We start from the raw sequence: 20463 nt of genomic DNA, 5'->3' as shown, positions 1-20463 counted from the left end.
GCCATCTTTTTTGCTTTTCCCAGCTTTATGGAGATATTAACCACATACAACATATGTAGGTTTAAGGTGTACAGTGTGCATATTGCAAAATGATTATCATAAGGCTTCACCTTCTGCAGGGCCTGAGAAGCAGGGATGAGGCTGGCCTGCCACCAGCAGTCCTCTGCCTGATGAGGCCAAGGCTTTCCCAAGAGTAGCCACAGGTCAGATGACCAGCTGGTGAGAAGGGGCGGTGCATGCACTGGTCTGAACTTTGACAGGGCCAGCCTGGCTCCTGGGGAGGACAGTGAGCCAAATAGTTCCTCAGGAGAGCTAGACCATTTCCACTGTCACCAAAGGCTGACATCTCACAAACACCAAGTTCCTCTGGGGCCAGCACCTCAGCTGATCCTCTGGGAAGTCTTGGAACATTTCAACCAGAATCAAGAGGTAGCATCACCAGGGTCCTGATAAGCAGGTGCCAAGGAGGCCTTGGGGCTGGGACAAAACCAGGCCTGGCCACCAGAGTCAAGGTCATCACACTAATCTCCCTGCTGCTCTAGGCCCACATGGTCAGGATGGCCACTGCCAAGCCCTTGGAGCACCAGACAAGGAAACTGAGGTCCATAGATGTAGATGTTACAGCCAAGGTCATTCAACAGCCCAGTTCCTTACAGTGTTTCAAAATATTCCCACCCATTTGCTTTTCTCCTTCTGTGTGTGTTGGTATAAACCTTCTGACTCAGGTGTTAACGTCCAGAACTAACACATATGAATGTGTGTGTATTCCCCTATCAGAGTGAGTCATTCCTCCTCTGTTTCCAGTGCTCTCTGCTCATCCCTCCATCATGCCATTTATCTTGCTGCTCTGGAATTATCTGTGTGTGCCCTCCTCACAGGAGTGAGTACCTAAGGGCAGGGACTTTGTGCTTTTCTTTGTATACAGTAGGCACATATGAATTTTGTTAAATGGATGTTGATTAATTCACAACTCTCCATTCCACATAGGTTACAGTGGCTTGGTCCTATTAATTGAGCAATCCTTCTATAATCAATTAATTAGAAACTATATTCTTCAGAAGGTTAAGAACTGAAAAACTGTGCTTGGCTTAGCATGCTATGCCAAAGGGGAACAGGGCAACTGGGGCCACATGCTTCTGGTGCCCCTTGTGGCAACATACTCTAATTGCAGGCAAAGGGTCTCAAGAGTGAGTCTTTCAAACAAAGCATGTAACAGGAAAACATTTTCGCTGAATATGTGCAACAAGTTTCTGAAATACACCAGCCTCTGCCTCCTTTGTCCTCACTCTGCTACCCCAGATTCCATAGCTGCACCATAGCTGCTCAGATTTAACATGAGATAAGGTTGGCAATATTTTTAAGATCTCAATTTGGCTCACCTGCTGGGCTACAGGGTGAGGCCGCATCTGTGAAACATCATGAAGTGAACATATTCATTTTCCCACTTCCTACTATGTACTCTGTGTTCTATTTTAGATTTAGCTAACCACCTAAGGACAGGGTCTGTGTCTTACGCACTTCCATCTCTCCAATACCTGGTACAGGGCTTAACACAGAGTAGGTGCCAGGTGCTCAGCTGTGAACACTTGCTGAGCCCCTACTCTGTGCCAGAGGAGGGATGCTTTGCTGGAGGCGATCACATGAATGTCTAAGAATTGGCATGTCAGAGCCTTGGGGTAAAAGGGACCTGGCTCGTAAGCTGCACTGAAGTAAACACAGCTCTACTTTCTGATGCCCAACCATTCGAAATAGCCATGCCTTTATTACTATTCTGATTTCTCAGTTTGATTTTATTCTTCAGAAGTCACCATTCCAGTCTGTTGTGTTCAGTGTGTGCTGACATACATTAATCATTACTGGGGTCAATGGCCAGATGAGCCCTTAACATTCCATTACCAAGTTTTTGTCATTTCTCATTAGTGATATGTTTATAATCACTCAGGACTTATCCCTGGACAACTTGTCAAATCTGTGTGGCCTTGCCAACCCATGTATTTATCCTTCCAGAAATGTGGAGGGCATCTGGAAACCTAGCATGACTTTCCAAAGAAAACACAGGGCAGCACCATGATCTCTTTCATCTTCTATCATTTTGCACATCAAAACTCCCACTTTACTCATCAAGGGATTCTCTCATAGCTGTGAAGTTTCCCTCCCCACTGCTTCACATCCTTCACAGAACTGCAGGTGCCCCTTGGAAGAAGTGCGGCATCTGTGTCCCTCTCCCTTCCTGCCTTTGTTTTCCATTGTTATTAGAAGCGTAGCCATGGAGAGAAATCTGGTGGTCAGTGGTGACTGCAGCCATTAGAAAAGATTTTCCTAATCAGCCTAAGGAGAATGGGGTTTGGTTTCCAGTCCTTGCAGTTTGCAGAGAAATAGCAGAACTAATTCAAGATGGCAAGACCAGAAAAATTCCCTTTTGTGAAACAAGCTCTCTGCAGGGGAGCGGGGGCCCCTGATTGACAGGTGCTGCATCCAGAAAGGCTGTGGGGTTTGCAGTGACCCCGACTCAGGCCTTCACAGCAGTCACCCTGGGAGGTAGCCACTCAGGGGTGTCGCTGGAGAATCATGAGCCAAAGGATAATACTGCCTGTCTCCCAGAGCACAGAGAAAAGGTCTCAACCCAGGGGGCAAGACTTCTGCCTCCTCCGTCACAGACAGAGCCTTCCTAAGCTTTTTGACTGGATTTGGACACCGCAGCTGTGCTTGGCATCTGTGCTTCCCGGCAGCTCATGCTGCCTGCCCCTTGACACGGGCAGTGATCCTTGTAGCAGATCTCCCACCCTTCTACTGCCTAGGGCTTTTGTGAAAACCAAATGAGAGAAAAGTCTTCGCACCTTCTCTGAAGAGCAAAGAGCACTGGTAGAAATGCTGGAAGGTGGTGCTGTCTGGCCACACCCTCCACAAGCTCTGGCTTTGGGCAAGCTTGGTGGGCATGCTCCATACTGCACCAAAATGCCCCCATTCGGTGAGATAGCCCAAACTGGTAGTTTCAGATTTCATATCCCTTTCTTCACCTATGAACTTTTTTTGTTTGTTTGTTTTAGCTAACAGTTGTTAGCCAAAGCTTTCTAAGCCCTTCTTTCCAAACATCTATTTCCAACTGAAACCCTCTTCTCCATTTCAGGGCTCCCAGAATATACCATTGGCATACCCAGCACTGTTCATTTGGTGACAGCTTTTCTCTGCCTTTCCTGCCCACCCACTTTACCCTCCAGAACCTCTCCATATTGTCCCACCCTTGAAGACCAAGTAGAAGACCTCTCCACAAGCTGACCCACAAATCACCTTGCCCTCCTTCAAAATAAGTTCTTGGGTTCCTGCTGACCTTAAATTAGGGAGGCAGTGATCCCAGTGGTTAACAGCAGGCTCTGCAGTCAGACTGCCCACCTCCTACTGCCTATGTGACCTTGAGCAAGTTACTTGAAGTTCCTGAGCACTGCTTTCCTCGGCTATAAAACAGGGATATAACAACAGCTCTTTTGTGCATATAGAGGGCCGAGCACAATGCCTCATGAACTGTAAGCACTCAGTAAAGGAGGGTTAGCATTATCTTAAGAATTTTCTTTATATGTTGCCATATAATGGCCACAAGAGCCCAGGAAAAGTAGATTCTATTGCCCCAGATGAGGAAAATGAGGCTCAGAAAGGTTAAAATGCTTGCCCCAGGCCACACACACATTTGGTGATGAAGCTGAGATTGAGACTCAGTTCTGTCTGGTTGGGATCCACAGCTTCCCCACTGCACAACCAACCTGCCTTAATTAGGCCTCCTGTGGTTACTGCAGCCCTTGTTCCTTGGTTCACGCTGCACGTGGGCATCTCTCCTCTCCCAGTAAGGCTCTGGGCTCCTCCAGAGCAAGGTTTCTCAAAACACCCCCACCCAGCTATGTACCATTCAGCCTTTGTTGAGTGAGAAAGAGTGAATGGATAGGAAAAAAGGACTTCAAGACCAGACTCTATCCCAAAAGAACTTAGCCCTGGTACTTAAGTCCTGGGAAGTCAGGGGCCTCTAAACAGAACTAGGGGTGAGCCCACCTTCATGCTCTTTCCTACTTCAATCCATGCACCACACTTTGACCCAGAATAGCTGACAATGTTTCTCTCCTAAAACACTTCCAGGGATCTCTGCTCTTCCTGAAGACTAGTCTGTAGTAAGGAGTTTGGTTCCAAGACGCTGTTAACATAAGTCTTCACTGAGCTTAACATGGATTTCTTTGATCCAGAAGGCAAACTTTTGGAAAAGAGAAGGTCAAGGACTGCAATGGTATGTCAGAGCTGTGCGGGGAAGGGACCACGGGCCACGTTCTCCTGGGGCTCTGGTTTCTAGATTTCTGTCCCTTTATTTTTAGAGTAAAATCACATTAAAGTACTCTAATCACTAAGATCAGAATGTCAGAACTTCAGGATAAACATGACAGAACGATGCCCATTTTGCTGCTTGCCTCATTGTCTCAGGGAAAGAGCCGCCCATGTGTTCATGGGACAGAGGAGAACCTGAAAAGTGGTGTGGCGTGCCCCAAGTTACTGAACCCCTACATTTTGGTGTAGACAGACACACTTGATCAAATGAAATCATCCTTTCAACCTCCTTGAACCGAGCAAGGATGAGGAATGAAGCAGAGGGACTGTAAAAATAAAGAAAGAAAAGAAAAGAAAAAGAAAAACAAAACAAAACAAAAATGGAGATTCTGAACAGAAAAAATTTCTATTAGAGAACACCTGAAATCACATTTAGTCATAGCTCCCATTTTTTGAGTGCTTACTATGTACCAGGTGTTTTATTTGCATTATCTAATTGAATCCTCACCATAACCTGCAAGAGAAGTTGTACTAGCTCCATTTTACAGAAAAGGAAACAGATTAAGTATCTTGATCAAGGCCAACCAGTGACAGAGAGGCTTTGACCTTGCATATATCTGACTCCTGTCCAGTGTCTTTCTCCTAGACTACAAGGCTCTCATTTCCCCAAGGAATCTCAGAGTCCAAGAGACTTAAAGCTCTTGGGTTATCTGTTATAAGCACCCTCTAATCATCCTCTTCCTCAACTCATTAGCAGAGGTCAAGACCTGTGTATAATTCACTTAGCTAATTTGTTTATGTATGCTTATGTAAATGGCTTGAGTTCTTAGTATCATTAACTGCAAGCAAGTTGGGGCCACATCAAAGTTATTCATGAACTTATACCTGCAAGTGTTTTCAACCATAGTAAATCTTAAACTAGTGGTAAATCTTTTGCTCAATTTATCTAAGAATTGTCTGCTTGTTCTCCTTCCTGTTGCCTCTCTCTCGTAAGATTCTATTAGCCTCTTCTGAAAATAATTGTTGAGTAAAAAGAAGTAAAATTAATTTTAATATCTTTTATTTAACTCATGTATCCAAAATGTTATTTTCACCTGTAATCAATATTAACATTATTATTAAATTTAATATTAACATTATTATGAGCTATTTTATTTTATACACATTTTTCAAAATCTGGTGTATATTTTATACTTGTAGCACATCTCAATTTGGACTAGCCACACTTCAAGTGCTCAGTAGCCACATGTGGCTACTATATTGGACAACACAGATATAAATGGGCATTCTCCTTTTCCTACATCTATTTGTTTCTATTTCAACTTTAAATTTAGGTTTTGCGTTAGAATTGACTCATAAAAGGCTATGTTAATGGAAATGTACCCTTTGGATAATTTAATAAACAGCAGCATTTTAGGACAGTGGAAAGAATATGACTTAGGAGTTATAAAACTTGGGTTCTAATCCCCATCCTCACCACTAAGCGGGGCTGTGGCCAGTAGCAACCCTCAATTTCCCTCGGCCTCTTTCCTCATGTTAAAAAAGAGATGATGGCTTATGATTATTAAGTTTCTTTCCAGCTTTAAGAAACTGCTTACAGCCCCCATCCTTTTCAGGATTTCTGCATCTGTTTCCTCTTTCCAGTCAAGATTTTGGTATGAGAGGGCTCATCCCAAGTTTGAGCAGTATCCCCTATGCCTAGCTCTGTGCCTGGCACAATATGGGCACAAGAAATGTTTGTTGAATGAATGAATATCCAGTTCTTATCTGAGGGATCTCTAGGCTTCTCAGTTTTTGCCAGAATAACTATAGCAGCCTTAGCAATTAATTATATTTTAATTTCCTTTCTCATATTGGCCTAAAATCCTGACAATCTAAACTTTCTGAAGGGTTATAGCCAGGATTAGAAGCCATTTCCTCATCCTGTTAGCGAAGGAGACAGTGCTCAGCTATAGGCATGGCTGCCTAGAGACCCCCACAAATGGCCTCCCTCTTATTACATGCTGTTCTGATGCTAGGGAGGTTAATTAATGATTCTAAATAAGAAAACAATCAAATCTGTCTGCAGTCATATGAGTCAGAGTGGACCCAGATGGGAAGCCGGTCCTTGGCCTCTAAGTGCCCTCAGGAAAAGCAATAGAAGCCTTTGCTCCATACGTCAGAGCCATGAAAACCCCAACCCAGAAGGGGAAGGAATTGTTCAAAATGGATTGGAGACCCAGCATGATGTGATGTACTTTCTTAAATGGCCAGGCCCCCTATCTGAGTGTTGTGCACCTGAGATCTCAGGAGAGGAGAGAGAGCACAAGTCTATTCCTCTTTACTCTTTTTAGACAGCCAAACCTGCAGCTATTGAATGAGGAGTTCTCAGGCACAGGCCCCTTGTGTGTGGCAAGATTGGGCAGCTGGTACAGCCACACTGGGAGGGCCAGAGGATATGCGTCCTGAAGCCCATCCAGCCCCCAGTCTGCCCACCTTCAGGACTCCTGCCACCACATATAAAGGTGGAACACTGGTTGTGATGACATGAAGGCGGAAATGTGATGCTTCCCTGAAATTAGTTGAGGCTCACAGCAGTGAAAACTTTTATTTTGGTGTTAGAAGCTTTGCTATAAACAATCTGAGAGTGGGAATAGGTAGAAGGAGCCTCTTAACAACATCCAAGTGTCCTCAGCATTGGAACAGGATGCTAGCAAATAAAGATAAGCCCTTGTTCTTTAGCTCTATATGTACTTTCCTGAATAATAACAGTGTCCTCATTTTTTCTCTATTCTTGTAGATTATTAAAACATATTTTGTTACCATCCAGGCTTGGTTTCCTGTGAAATTGTTCCACTTGGGAAAGAAAACCCAGGCCTATTGGCCATGAGGGTCATTACACCCCTTTCCTCTTCTTTGGTAATCAAGTTCAGGTAACAAATCCTTTGTTAGGATAAGACATAAAGTATGTGGCAATATCCTTGCTGAATTTGAAAGGACTCCTTGTGATTTACGTCTGAATCCTAGTTGGTCCCCAATTCTATTCCTCTAAAATCTGGTTAGAATCTCACAGAGGACAGTCCAAAATTTCAGTTCTGCTTCTACAGCAGCAGTAGGGGGAAAATGGTAAGGAAGAGGAGTTTAAAAGATCCAGGTCAGAACCTAAACTCTGCTCCTTCTAATCTGTGTAACCATGGGCAAGCCCCTTTCCTCTCAAAGCTTCATTTCCTCATCTTGAAAGTAGGAATAACAACACCACCCACCTCATAGGACTGTGAGGATTAAGTAAATTCTTACACGCAAAAAGCCTGACTCAGAAACATTTCTTCTTCTTCTTAACTTGTAATTCTTTAAATAGGGATTGCTGATGGGCTCATTCAAAGAGATGCAGTAGACCCTCTCCAGCTATGTTTTCTCCCATTCCAGTCTGTGATGAGCTTTAGGGAAATTGTCACAGAGACTCGTCCTCAGAGCTTGCTTCTGCTCCAAGCCCTAAAGTCCTCCCTTCCCACTAGGGGGTCTGAGGCCAGTGCTCCAGAACCTCGGACAGCTCCACTTCTTCTGACTGCTGGCTGCCTCAGGGAGCAGGAAGGACTTGGGGGATTTTCTCCTAAAGGTTGCACTACTGTGGGGATTTAGGAATCCCAAGGGCTGCAGTCTCACTCCCAGCATGCATGCCATTTGCATGCATGCCACTTGCATGCATGCTCAGATTCTTCTACACAACCAGCCCTCCTGGAAAATTCTGAGGACCTCCTTTCTCTTCCTCAGAAAACCATGAACTCCACACAGATTTACCAAATCTTCAGGCCTTTCCTTCTCTCCTTTGAACTCCAAGGATTTTTTTGGAGCCCAAGAAAAACAGAAATACCACTCACATCTTCCTGTAGCTGCTGATGTTTCATTTGTTTGGCTTCAATACAAGGATGAAACATTCTTGATTAACCTCAAGAATGTACTAATAATGTATTAGCATGAAGAAAGGTTTTATAAGACAAAGAGATTCATGTGTGAATTGAAAGAAACATAATGTCATTGCCTGTAGGTGATGTTAAGCGCCATTCTCTAAACAGGATAAGCAGGTCGTTCAATTTATGAGATAATTTAGCTTTTCATTCTCCAGTGCAGAAAATAACACACGTATGCAGTCACCTTCCGAACAGGCAAGGAAGGGATTAAGTCCTATTTTTACTTTATGATACTGAGTCATGTAGTTCAATGCAAATCACATGGATGCCAAAGTAAGAACAATACCAGATATTTAAATACCTCCTTTCCTTTGAGGAGCTCTAGAGTTTGTGACTGCGTGAAATCCCTTTAGAGCAACTTCAAGAGAGGAGACATATGTCACCAGGTGGGCATTTATGACTGAGCACGTCTCATCCATCTCCCCTACTCCCATCATTAGGCCTGGAAGAGCCAGCGTTTGCCAACTCTTTGCATTTAGTAATAGTCTCCTGATATTCACAATTTCTGGGCCTCGGTATTGATGAGAATAATAAGCTTATATTTGAAAAATTTGCTATTGACTTATTTAATAATGAGAAAGAGGGGAGGATAAAACTAAAATAGGAAAAAAAAAAGAGAAGGGAATGTAGAATGAAAAGAAGAGAGGAAAGATGCTTAAACATTCCTGAGATTGATAACTATTTTTTATGCATTTTCCTCATAAATGAATTTGATGCCCACCCTTAACTGGATGGAAACTTGAACAAAGTCCTTGCCTTGCCCTCTTTAAATATTTTTATATGGAGAGGACAGAGGCAGTTCCATTGCTTGAACTAGCTTAAAGAAACTGCAGACAAGATCAATTCAGCACTCTAAAAGCAGTCAGAGAGCTCCCAAATGGAGGGTTTACCTAACAATGCCCACAACCCACCTTGAGCTTCTATACCACAGGGGAGTGTTAGTTGCCAAATTTCAGCTTGGTTTCACTTCTGCCCAGCAGAGGTCACTGTGGATACTTGTGGAGGCTGGACCTGGCAGGGGTGGGCTGGATGGTGGCTCCACTGCCTGGTAACTGTTCTTCCTGTGTTTCCACTGGCCACAGTCTAGCCCATCATGGTATGGGAAAGGAGTCTCTGGTGAGGATTATCTCAAAGTTACACAGCACCTTCATTGTAAAAGCGCTATGGAACTGAGGTCACTTGGTGGGAGTGGGCAGGTCAAGGAGGGTCATCCTCATCCTCTAGGGGTGTCTAACCATAGTGGTATCTCTGTGTCACACTTTTGCCCTCTCTGTGAGTGTACCTGGTATTACTGAGAGATCACTGTCATTGACCAGTAATCCCAGCCCCATAGCCCTTCCAAAGTGAGTGACCAAATTTGTTGTGCCACATAATCTTGTACCCGTATCACAAGGGGCTTATAAGCGCCACCCCCAGTCCCATGTGTTAGCCTGTGATGGTGGAAGGCAGAATTCTGGTCCTCAGAGCAGCTCATTACAGCAGGATGTTTCTGAGGGATGGGAAAGGTGAGGATATTAGGGTCAGACCCAAGGCACCAGAAGGGCTGAAGAGGGCTCCACATAATTGTGAGGTCCCACTTTCTGGGCCACACCACATGCAAGCTAGGACCAGGTGGCCTGAAGCCACCTCCACCCTGAGGGCACCCACTGGGATGCATCATTACTGTGGCTTGGGAGTTGAAAGGATGACCACCCTGCCCCCATCCCCACCATCCGAGTCCAGTAGTAATGATTCTTCTCACACACAGACAGCCAGATGCATAAGCTCACCATGGCACACATTGGCACGTCACCCAGTCATATACATTTACACTTACACTCTGACCCACACCATCATCCATGGAAACACTGTGACACATACAAACACATCGAATCCTGGAACCAAATTTGACCTAACATGGCTGATGGTGCGTGGGGTTGGGGGGGATCCAGTCAGGATGCTCCTGAAGACCCTGGCCCACTCATGCCTCCTGAACCCTGGACCCCTCCTCGTGAGGCGGAGCCCCTCTCTTGTCCACGTCCTCGTGGTCACAGATATTGAATGCCCCCAGAAGGGACCCCGGTTACCATCGCACACACCCCATCCTGGGTGCTGGGCCGGCGGGGGTGGTGATGTGCAGGGAAGAAGGGTGCGGAGCATAGTGCCCTGCCCACCGCTGACGCCTCCTCCCTCGGGATTTTCCATCCCGGCTCTAGCGGGCCCGCGAGGATCGAGCGCGCTTTGTCTCCCGCTTAGCTTCTGGCACGTTTCCACGGAAGCTCCCCGCGCCGCGCCCGAAGCCCCCCTCCCCTTCCTGGCCGCGCCCCCAGCCCAGCCCATGGCGCAGGCCGGCCAATGCGGCGATCGCGGCTTTGTCCTCCCGCGGATGCCGGGGCCGAGCGCGAAAGCCCCGCGCCCAGAGCTGCCTCCGCGTGCCCGGGACCCAGGTCTCAGCAGCCGGGTCTGAGGAGCGCCTCGCGCGGAGCAGAACAGCCCGAGGGTCTATGCGCGTAGGGGGCGTCTGCCTGGAGCTTAGGGTGCTTGAGGGGGTATTAGACCTGTCCTGCCTAGCACGTGCCCATCCGGGTCTGGCTCCCCGCTGCGATGCATGAGCGGAGCGGGGTGGGGAGGATCGTCTCGACTTAGGGCCCCTAGCCTGGATCCAGGAAAAAGAGGGCCAGGGGGATAAGGCCCAGGAGGGGTTCCTCAATCCCTCCTACTTTTCCCCACTGCACACCCCACCCCTAGCCCACTCCGACCTTAGGCTCGGGGGCCCAGATCGCGGAGGACCCTAAGAATCCGTCAGTGCTTTCCTGTTTCGACGACTCCAAGCAGGGTGGGGAAGGGGTCTCCAGACCTTTGCCCCTCACATCCCAATCCCCCACCTAAACCCCATGACCCAGTTGGGGGGTCCAACTGGGAGAGGGAAGAGTCTTCTGTCTCCATCTCCATCCCGTCCCCCACTCTTCACAAAACCCTAGGTTTGGAGAGGGGGTGGCTATGGGGAAGGGTCTTCCTGACATTTCCAACAGCCCTTCCTCAAAAACCCCGGGAGGGTCTGAACAGGGGAGGAGGAGTCCCGAGGTTTCATTCGTCAAATCCAGACACTCTTTGTAATCTCAAGCAGCCGAGGTATTGTGGGGAAGGGTCTCCGTCTCCTAACCTTTCATCCCAGAACATTCCCTCCCATCCTCAATAATCCAAGCAGCCTCGACTTCAGGCACAGGCAAACGGAGGCTACAAGCTCTCAACGCCCTCTCTGAAGAGGTGGTGGGGCAGGTTCCCAGCCCTCTCCCCTCACACTCAAGAGCCTCCTCCACCAAAAGACAAAACCTAAGCAAAGCTGCTCAGACCTCAGGCACTGGACCACAGAGAAGCTCGCTAGGAGTCAGTCAGCAGCACTCTGGGACAGGTGGTCTTGAGGATGGTGAGGACAGGTCCCATCAAATCCCCAGGCCCCCTCACGCCTCAGTTCATTCTCTCCCCAATAAAACAAAAGCGAATCCAGCAGCACCGACCTCAGAGAGGCAGGAGAGCGGTCAGCACCCGGGAGCGCACCCCGCTCCTCCGGGCTCCTCACGGCCCCGGCTTCCAGGCGATGGCTCTCGCGGCGGCGGCGGCGGCGGCGGCGGCTGGCAACCGCGGCTCTCGCGCCCGGAGCCTCCCTCGGACTCAGCACCTGGAGCGGCGAACAGCTCCGCGCCTCATTCGGCTGACCCCGCCTCCTCCGCGCCACCGTAGCCAATGGAGACCCGGGCCCCGCCCAGGAGGCCGCCCATTGGGGGCGTCGTCCCTACTCCCTTCGGCCCCGCCCGCGGGTTCCTCTGTCTCTCTTGCAAGACCGCATCCCCCAGAGACGGCCGGAGTTTTCGCACAGCCTTCTGGAATTTGTAGTCCTTTAAGGACACGGACTGGGTTCATGCTGCGGGCAGGTAACCGGAGACGGACTGCATTTCCCAAGGTGCATTGAAGAAACGGAGGCGCCAAGGAGGGCGGGAGGACCGTTTCCGTAGCAAAGGCGGCTGGTGGCAGACGGCTGAGCGAGAAATGGGGCAGGCAGCGGGATCCTCGAAGGATTGTGCGTGATTTCCGGCAGCCTCTTGGGAGGCCGTGTCCTTTCTTTCTTCTCCTCGGTCCCCACCCCGGGACTCTGAGCCTCAGTTTTCTTACCTGGAAAGAAGGGCGTGGAGTAGTCCCCCCGCCCACACTCCGCGGTGTTGGGCCAAACCCAGGGCGAGCCCCTTTGGTTTGCCCAGCAAAGGTGAGAGAGGACGGAGACCTGCGACTTGAGAGTGGAAAGGGCGCATTCGAACTTTATTCCTTTATTTTTGTCTCTCTCTTGTCATAGAGGAGCGCTTTACTTTTGATCATATTCCTTGGGCCAACAAGGCCTTCCCATCCCGGATTCTGGCCTCCTTCAGACGATGCCGCAGCGTCTCCCACAGCGTAGCCAGAGGGCGCTTCTCCGGCTTAAAACCCTTCACAAGGCTTCCCATTGCCTCCGGAATTAAACACACATTCCTCAGTATCACTCTAAAGTCCCTTCAAGATCTGGACTCCATCTTCTTCTTGCAACACTCTGAACTTCTTTGGAAACTGGGAAGCCTTAAGCACCCGTTCTCTCACTCCCATGGGTCCCTCCACCCTGCACTCAGCTAACCCCCCACACTCTTCAAGCTCCAGCCTAGATGCTGCCTCGTCAGTGAAGCCTTCTCAGATGCCTGGCTTCGTATGAGGTACCTCATCTTGTGTTTGAGCAGCACCCTCTACTTCCCCTACTTTACCTGCGTGTTCGAGTATTCATCTTCCACATTAGATTATAAGATCCACAGAGCAGGGGCCATATCTATATTACTCATACTTACAGTCCAGTGCTCACAGACACTATAGTCTGGCACATAGTAGGTACTCAACAGATGTTTGTTGAATTGAAAATGAATGTACTGTAATTGAATTTCACTCACTCACACTTCTATGATGTTGATCTCCTAAGGTTAGGTGTTTCCCATTGCTGAGAGTGTTTAACTAGAGGGATGCCACCTGCTTGAAGAAGTGTTTATGTCATTCATACAGTGGATTGGAATTTTGCCTGAGTGCTCTGGGGGGATTTCCAAGCCTGTGACGCTCAGGAGTGATAGATTCATGCCTGTTATTCCTCGGAAGTCTTGTCAATTCTCCCCTAAATGTCATTGGTTCTTCATGTTCCTCCATTTCTAGCTGTTGGCCCTTCTTCTTTCTGTGCCTAAATACCCTAACTCCCACTCCCTTTCTGGGAAAGATCTTCTGCTCCTGTCAGTTATGAAGTGTAGAGTGTTTGAGATCCCTGCCCTTCTTTCAGCCCTCTACTCAGCATCATAGGGCCCTGGTGGTGATACCCTACCTTGCTAGGTAGAATCTTCTATGAATCTTTCTCTGCTCCAGGCCCTGGTGTTAGCCAGATGGCCCAATTAATCCCACAGATGCTTCATACGTCACTTCATCCAGACCTTTTGAGTGTATTTTAACTAAAGCTTTCTTGGGAGAATGCCTTAATAAACAGGAATAATTAATTCGTGGCCAAAGAAATAACCAGGGGGACTATTACCCTGAACCTCATTCAAACCAAAAAGACAGAGACTGAGAAAGCAACCCTATTATCCTTACGTTGATGACATCCAGGGAGGGAAGGCTAGAATGGAAGAATGAGTCAAACGGTTTGCATTTAGGGAAGAACTAACAGGACTTACAAGAGGCAAGGCAGAGGGTCTTTGATCTTGGCTAAACCATGAGGAAGGGCCTTTGGAGCTGGGTGGACAGATGGGGGCCTCATTACTGAAGATGAGAAAACTGGAAGGAGACGGGGAGAAATGGGATTTGTGCTGACACAGAATGCCTAATTTTGTGGATGCAGTGAGAGCAGAGGCTGTTGGAAAAGCAAGAAGTGGGAGGACTACACCACAGGGTGGGCATCAGCACAGCATCGGCAAAGTATCAGCAGAGGGCCACCAAAAAGACCACCTGGAGCCACAGTTGAAACTCTGGAGGTCAGTTTAGCTTTTCAGGAGTAGTGCTAGTTTTCAGGAAATTGTTACAAGTATGGTAAAAGTCCACGGTTCTCCCAGAAAGCAGGGACTAAGATAGCACTGACCCAGACAAGCAGAGTCAGGAAACCTGGATTCTAATTCTGACTTTGTCTCTGATTAAATGTGTGACCCTGGGCTGGACCCCAGTTGTAAAATGCTATTTATTGGTGGTAGGGAGCAGCTAATAAGGTGGAGGTGGGGGAATTCAGATCTATTTACTAGCTGTGTGACCTTGCTCAAACTATCTTCTCAGATCTTCAGTTTGCTTATTTAACAATGTTATAATGGATAAATAAGATGCCCATGTAAAGCACTTCATAAATATTAAGCCCTTAATGAACATGTGTCTGTTTCCACATTGTTCATCTTGAATTATCAGAAATTGGTTTGACTGAATAAATAGGCAAAAGGTAATGTCCTGGGTAATCTGGGTTCAAATCCCCATTCTCTCTCTTATTAGTTGTATGATTTTGATCAGGCACATGCTCAATGTATTATCATTTTTAAGGAGTGGCTTTAGAGTAGAGAACCCTAGGAAACAGGAATTCTAGATGCTTATAAGCTAGAGTTCAAAGGATTCCAGAGAAACACTGAGCTGGCCTCCTACCTTGTTAGAGGGGAAAAAGGTCTCAGTGAAGTTCCGTAGGTCTTCTAATTCAGTAACAAGGGGATTAACCAGAATGCTGAATCTCAGACATTGGGCTGGAGGGATTAACCAGGGCTGGCTCCTGAAGAGAAATATAACTTTAATCTAACGAAAATGAAGGTTTGTAAGGTGATATGCCTTTTGAAAAGGTCTAGCCCCTTTGTGGAAAATGACCAGGAGAAGGTGAGGCTTAGATGTAGGTCAGAAGCTGCTGCAATGATCCAGCCCAGCGTCTTTGAAGATGGGAAGAAAGGGGTAGATCTGAGATGTATTAGGTGGTAAATGTTCAGAGGGCTTTGTGAGTGGTGAGCTGAGGGCGTGGAGGAGAGTGTGAGTCAAGGGTGATGCCCAAGTGTCTGCCTTGTGTAGCTAGGTGGGTGGATGGTGGCATTTTCCCCTGAGTTACAGAATAGTAAAGGAGCAGGTTTAGGCAGAAAGAGGAGGAGGTGAGTTTGAGGTTAGTGGGACATCAGGTGAGACGCCCATTAGGTGACTTGGAACTTGTCTTGGGAGAATGCCTTAATATAAGGGCGTAATTAATGCATGGCCAAAGAAGAAGTGATCAGGGGGACTAGTACTCTGAACCTAATTGAAACCAAAAAGACAGAGCCTGAGAGCCTGTCATCCTTCCAGAAATCTGATCTGGAGAAAGAACCTTAAGTTTTCAAGTTTTCAACATCTACATCATATCTGAAGCCATGGAAACGAATGAAATCCTTCAGCAGAGAGGCTGAAAGAGAAGACCAAAATCCCTTGGGGGGTGCCAGGATTTAAGGGACAAGTAGAAGCAGAGGAGCCCAGAAGTAAAGTTGAGAACAGAGAGATAGGAGGAAAACCAATGAATGGTGTGCCACAGAAGCCAAATGGAGGAAGTGAGGTTATATGATGCAAAATGGTCTAGTAAGCCAAAGTCTGAACAAGTGAACACCAAATTCAGCAACAAAGAAATCACTGGTGAGAGACAGTAGGTTCTTGGAGTAGCAGGGGCAGAAGTCTGATTGTGTGGGAAGTGAATGTAGATAACTCTTGTTAGTAGTTTTGAAGGGGACGAGTGAGAAAACCAGAAGGAGTGTAGAATTGGGAGACAATTTTCTTTTAAGTTGGGAGAGATTAGGACATTTAAAAATGCTGTTGGGGAAAAGCCAGTATAGGGAACACTGAGGATACAGGAAGGAGAGAGAGATTGAAGAATGAGATGAGATCAGCAAGAAGATAGAAGGTGGTGGGGTTCAGAGTGAGCCTCAGGTGGGAGAGGGGAAGGAAGGTAGGTCAGCAGGTTGGTAGGTAGGTAGTTGAGTGGTGGGCTCAGGAAATGGAGGGAATTCATAACCAATAGCCATCACTTCTCTTGTGATAAGAGGCAAGGATATGGGTTCAGTGTGAGGAAATGGGGTGGGGTGGGAAGCTTGGAGAAAGAGGAAAGTGTTCAAGATGGCTGCTGTGGAAAAGAGGAGGGAATACTAATAGTGACCCACAGAGACTGCAGGGCAGCGCTGAGGGTCCGCTGAGGCTGGAGGCCATGCGTTTGTGGAGGCAATAATCTATGAAGCTGTGGACTTTCTTTAGCATCCCATCAGCCCTGAGATAGGCATGGAGAAGGCTACTGGTGAGGCTGATCCAGAGCTGGGCTTTGCTGTACAAGAGAGACAAGAAAGCAAGGCAATTGGAGATGTTGACAAGGGAGGTAGAAATGGTAGTCCACCAAGAAGAAGGAGGTGAAACCAGGATGGAGTGGACAGATGGGGGCAGGGGTCTCTGTGTGTGAGAGGATGGATGTGATGGGTGGGAGGGAGGAGCAGAAAGGTTCAGGTAATGTTGGTCAGAGGTACAGGAGCCTTGGTCAGGGTAAGGGGCAAGGTGACTGGAGTAGGCAGAGAAGGTTGTAGTTTGAAAGGCAAGCTTGCTGAATGGGTCACTGGCAAGTCTTCCAGAAAGATGTCTGCTTTGAAGGCAAGAGGAACTGTGGTAGCCCTGTGCCAAACTGTACATTGAGTAAGAAGTTAAAAGATGATGGCAAGGAGGAGGGATGGGGTGCAGAGCCCTCTGACATGTGTCACAATAATCAACATGTTGGGGAGCTAAGAAGAAGCCCTCTTTCCCAAGGCATGACAGGTAAGGATGCAAAGAAGCCATAAGCTTTCTCATACATTTTCACAGAAGTATCATCTCAGCATCAGCTACACATGATCAGTTTTACCCACACCTAAAAGGCAGAATGTCTAGGAATAAAATTAACCAAACCAAAAAATAATTCCAGATTTCATGATGAAGTTGTATCAACCAAATTCAACTATAGTGATTTCTGCAATTTATATTTTGGTATAGTTTGTAGTTTTAAGTATGTGCATATCAACTAGAAAATGTGTTTAAGAATTTTGCAAATTTCATTTCTTAGCAATGATTTGTTTTCTCAGTTTAGAACATAAATTAGAGAACTTGTGTTGATTTTTTTCAAATGTAGAGCTTAGAGCTTAATTCATGCCTTTGAAATGCCATGAATTTGAAATGCAGCCATTTTCCTTTCTGCATCCTTGAAAAGGATTACAAGGATTTTATTAGTTTTTCAGATAATCTTGCCAGCACATACAGACTTCCCACAAGGCTCTCCTATCAATAATGTTGGATTATGAGTGATGTTGCAGAAGTGTTGTGCGTGAGATATTTAAGACGAGTCAAATAAGCAGCCAACTTTAGGATTTCCTAAACAGCAGCTCAGTTTACAATTAAGGGACTTGGTATAGAATACAAAATGTGCATCTAAATGTTAATTGAGAAAAATCATCTCCATAATTTCTAAAGAAAAAAGGACAAAATCAGTTAATTGCTCTGAGAAATTTGTCTTTAAAAAAAGCGTTATTTAAACATATTTTTGTATGATTGATATGTTTTTATAATCTTGAAACAGTCTTGCTATTCCAGCCCCTTGAAACAGGGGGTGCTCAGAAAATACTTTGTGAATCAATTCATGAATGTTATGATAATCTGTCCATTGTTTAAAGTTCTTCCTTTCATCTTAAACTTTCAAAAAATATTCTTGTAAAAGGAGTGGTTCTTTTTAAACACAGGTCGAATCATGTTGTACCTATATTCAGACACCTTCAGTGGCTTCTTTGTCTCATTGGGCACAAGCCCTAAAGGCTTTGTGATAGCTTGCAGGACCACATACACTCTAACTCCTGTAGCTTCTCTGCCTCATCCCCTAGATTCCCTCTGCTTCAGCTCACTGACTTCCGTGCTATTCCTTGATTGCTTCAAGCACACTGTCTGGCCTCAGAGCCTTTGCTCTTGCTGTTCCCTCTGCTTGAAATATCTTCCTTAGATATCCTTGTGGACATCCATATAAAATGGCAGCATTTCCTTTCCTGGCACACTCTCTATTTCCCTTTCCTTCTTTTTTTCCCCAATAGCACTTAGTACCATCTGACATATAATAGATTCTTTTACTTATCTGTTTATTGTCTGCCTCTTCCCCACTCACACTCCTCCAGTAACCCACAAGAATGAACTCTCCTTTAGGATAGAGACTGTCTATTTAGTTTACTGCTCTCCTCACAGCATGTGGTACAGCACCTGATACATAACAGGTGCTCAGAAAAACATGGTGAATGAATAAGAATAACACATCATCTCTAGTATATGACCCTAACATCTATTTTTATTTTTCCATACAGTCTGCATGTATATATAATCTTTCCTGTTCTGGAAATCATAGGTTAGATATAATTTTGAGTTCTGCTTGTTTTTTCCCTTGCTAAGATTGAATTCTTTTGTCCAGTTGTTTATTCATTCATCCATTCATTCAACTACTGTCTAATGAGGCATTTCTATGTTCCAGGCAGTGCTGGGACCACAGTAGTAAATAGGATGCAGGACTTGCCCTGGAGGAACAGAGCATCTTTATAAACATCATCTGTAATTATTGCCTAATGTTCCATAAACATTATACTGTACTTAACCTCTTTCCTATTCAAGACTTTTTGTTTGTTATTAATAATGATGTATGAATCCTTCAAGTATATAGCAATTACCCTTTACAAATTATTCTTTAAGGTAAACTCCCAAATGAACAGTTATTGGGGTGAAGGTTTAAACATGTTTTTGGTTTTTTTGATACCATCTACTACATTGATTTCAAAAAGGAGAGGTGCCCATTTTTCCCACTTGCCAGCGTGAATGTTCCAGCTTTATCACAACCTCTCCAGTACTGGATATTACTACTTTTCGGTTCTGGATAATATAAAGTATGAAAATGTCTTTCCTTTTATTTTTGCATATAACTGATGTCTAGTAAGAGTGCACATTTTTGGGTTTTTGCTTCTGTCATTGTTTAGTCCAGTACATCCCTAGGAGGCTCTTGGATGGTCACTGTCCTACTTGTAGATCATGCCCAGGGTTTAGCACACATTATTGGCTTACAGCATCTTAGAGTTGGAAGAGACTGCATCAGGTTCAACTAAAATTTTTGATAGATGGCTTTCTAGCCTCTGTTTGTATACCCCTGGCAGTGGGGACCTCACCCCCTCACTGGGATGTTTTTGTCCTGTTCTATAGGTATTGACCTGGCATCTGTGACTCCCATGTGGCCCCACTTCTGCCTTCTGAAGCAGCAGAACCCATGCAACAGATATTACAGAACCTCCCTACTTTGGCTTCCTATCTCTGAGAATATGTGGCCAGACTAGAAAGTTCAACCCCAGGTAAGTCTGGCAGGCCCAGAGGCCGAGACGCTGTCCCACACACAAGTCTCTGCAGTGGCTGTGGCAACAGCCTCTTTAGCTGCGTTTGCGTGAAGCTTAAGTTCAACTGAAATTCTAAGGCCTTCTTTAAATGACCCAAACCTAGTTCCTCTAATCCCACACTTCTGCAATTGATCTTTTTCAACCTCAAAATGACACTTTGCTTTTCTCCCTGTTTTATTTCAATGTGTTGGTAGAGAAGCTGCCCTGGTCTGACTCCTGCTGTCTAAAATGGGGATAATAAGAGTTATTCTGACAACATCACGTGTTGGTGTGATGATTGAATGAGAGGCAGAGTTGGACATTTTTCGCTCATTTTGGTTGCCCAGCAGCTGAGCCTTCTTCCTGTGCTTAAGGAAGTGGAGCCATTTTCCTTTGCAGCTGGGGCGTAGGCAGCAGCCTCAGGCTCAGGCTCCTCCAGTCAGATAAGCCCCCAGCTCCGCACTAATTTTGAATTGGAAGCTGGTGACACAGCAAAGGAGCAGATCTGCTTCACAATCCTGTCAAGCATTGGGTACGTGATGGGTACGATCTAAGTTTCCAGTGACAGCAGTTTACTGGCAGCATCCAGCATAAGGATGTCTGTGGTGTAGGTGGCAGGGACAGTATGCTAGACTCAGTAGTCACGATGATGTCTTCTTAGAGCACTGCTGAGCTGGGGTTTGGGGCATTGCTTCTGACTGTGTGCTTCCAAGTCTGTTCGCTACTCTCCTGGAGATTTTGTGAGCTACATACAGAATACAAAATGCATTGAAAAATACTAAGCACCACACATATACGAGATATGATTG

The 20463-nt window shown here is 46.1% G+C and overlaps 1 protein-coding gene and 1 long non-coding RNA gene across 3 annotated transcripts in view; one reads left to right on the top strand and one right to left on the bottom strand.

The window, feature by feature from the left end:
- The window catches only part of SMPD3 (sphingomyelin phosphodiesterase 3), a 79662-nt gene extending 67745 nt beyond the window's left edge, over window positions 1-11917 (bottom strand). For both annotated transcript variants that reach the window (XM_074370530.1, XM_074370533.1), the window contains exon 1: window positions 11747-11917. The gene's annotated coding sequence lies outside the window, so the exon portion shown is untranslated. The remainder of the gene's footprint in view (window positions 1-11746) is intronic.
- A 293-nt stretch (window positions 11918-12210) lies between these two features.
- The window catches only part of LOC141578758 (uncharacterized), a 55325-nt gene continuing 47072 nt past the window's right edge, over window positions 12211-20463 (top strand). The window contains exons 1-2 of the long non-coding RNA XR_012509415.1: window positions 12211-12964; window positions 19488-19633. This is a non-coding gene — a long non-coding RNA (uncharacterized LOC141578758). The remainder of the gene's footprint in view (window positions 12965-19487; window positions 19634-20463) is intronic.

The sequence above is a fragment of the Camelus bactrianus genome, chromosome 9, assembly GCF_048773025.1.
Source record: "Camelus bactrianus isolate YW-2024 breed Bactrian camel chromosome 9, ASM4877302v1, whole genome shotgun sequence".
Taxonomy (NCBI): domain Eukaryota; kingdom Metazoa; phylum Chordata; class Mammalia; order Artiodactyla; family Camelidae; genus Camelus; species Camelus bactrianus.
This window is presented reverse-complemented; position numbering and strand designations above follow the sequence as displayed.